The sequence below is a fragment of the Manis javanica genome, chromosome 3 (assembly GCF_040802235.1).
Source record: "Manis javanica isolate MJ-LG chromosome 3, MJ_LKY, whole genome shotgun sequence".
Taxonomy (NCBI): Eukaryota; Metazoa; Chordata; class Mammalia; order Pholidota; family Manidae; genus Manis; species Manis javanica.
Genome location: NC_133158.1, coordinates 54,029,351 through 54,030,841, shown reverse-complemented (window position 1 = coordinate 54,030,841; position 1,491 = coordinate 54,029,351). Strand labels below are relative to the sequence as shown.

General features: G+C 37.0%; 1 non-coding gene across 1 annotated transcript; it reads right to left on the bottom strand.

Moving 5' to 3' along the window:
• Positions 1 to 1,028: 1,028 nt before the first annotated feature.
• On the bottom strand, positions 1,029 to 1,136 carry LOC118971507 (U6 spliceosomal RNA). Its single transcript, XR_005059943.2, has one exon. It is a non-coding gene; the product is annotated as a U6 spliceosomal RNA (small nuclear RNA).
• Positions 1,137 to 1,491: the final 355 nt, after the last annotated feature.

The window sequence follows — 1,491 nt, the reverse complement described above, 5'->3', positions numbered from 1 at the left end:
TAATATTATAAGTATTGATAAAATAGATATTGCTGAAGAATGTCCTTTGAATTGTGGTCAGAAACTTCTAATTCAACCTAATAATACATGTGCTCTGACACCAGACTCATTGCGAAACTAGTAACTCCTGGGTCAAGACTAATCTGAATTTAGTTACCTTTAGTATTCCCAAATCTAGGTCTATGTACCAACCTGTACCTCAGATCCATCTACCAGTAGGTTTTTTTTGCATTATTGAAGGTAGTTTGAATTAGGTTTTCTGCTACTTGTATAACGAAACAAATCATAATTCAAGGAAAGATTTTGCAAATGAAAGCACCACAGTGATAAAAATAAGATAGGATACAGAGCCTATCCATAAAGACAAATGGGAATTTGTTCCTTAAGATAATTCATAAAGTCTAGGGACATATTCACCTACAGAGAAAGTAAAGTTAAATGGACATAATTGCCTGTAGGGGAAAGTAGCAACCTCTTCTTAGGAGTCTGGGGATAAAGCCTACATTATTGATTGATTAGTTGATAAAGTAATTTTACATTTTATTTTATTTTTAAAAAGAATTTAACCTAGGTAATGTTGTTCTAAGGTATAAGTAGGGTTTAGGCAAACTATCAAGGAATGGTGAGACATCCATGGCTATCAAGAGGGAGAAGGTACCATCATTACCAGATCTGAAGAGGTAGTAATAGTTAATGAAACTCAGTGTAACCCCTAGGCTAAAAAAGGGTTGCCTGACAAGAGCTAAGGTTTTATAAGAGGAAGGTAGCCATGGCCAAACCAAAAAGGGACATCTAAGCAAATAGGTATGCCAAGCTGTCCAGTGAAATTGTCACTTCTTGTTCATCAGCGCCAATCAGTATGGCCAGTGATGGTCTAGAATGATGTTCAGAGGAGGAGAAGAACAATTAAATTCCCTGCACACTAGACAACAGTAGAAGGCTAGATAGTTGATATAGCCTTGAGGCAGGATCATAAAGTTATGTTGCTCTCTGCTAAAGAAAGCAAAGTGGTTCCAATGATTTTTTTTTTTAATATGGAATGTTTCATGAATTTGCATGTCTTCCTTGCACAGGGACCATGCTAATCTTCTCTGTATCACTCCAGTTTTAGTAGAGGGCTGCCAAAGCTAGCACCCAGTGATCTTTTAGTAACAGAAAAATCATTCAACAGAACAATAGGTTTCTATCAAGAACTAAGGGACACTTAGCGATGACACTTGGTGCATGAACAAAACCACATCTGGAACAGCAGCTGCCTTGAAATCACTACCTGACAAAATTTACACTATTTCATTTTATTCTACAAGATCTTTCTTCTGCCTAGGCCAAGAAGGCAAGTTCAATAAAGTGGGACAGTAGTTGGGACAAATACAGAAACTGAAAATGGAGCAGAGGAAAAAGAGGCAAAAATTGGAAAATGTAATTCCCAGATTATCCCAGTTGACTTTAATACCATCTAGCACATTGTGATGCGTTGGCCATAGCTCTGTC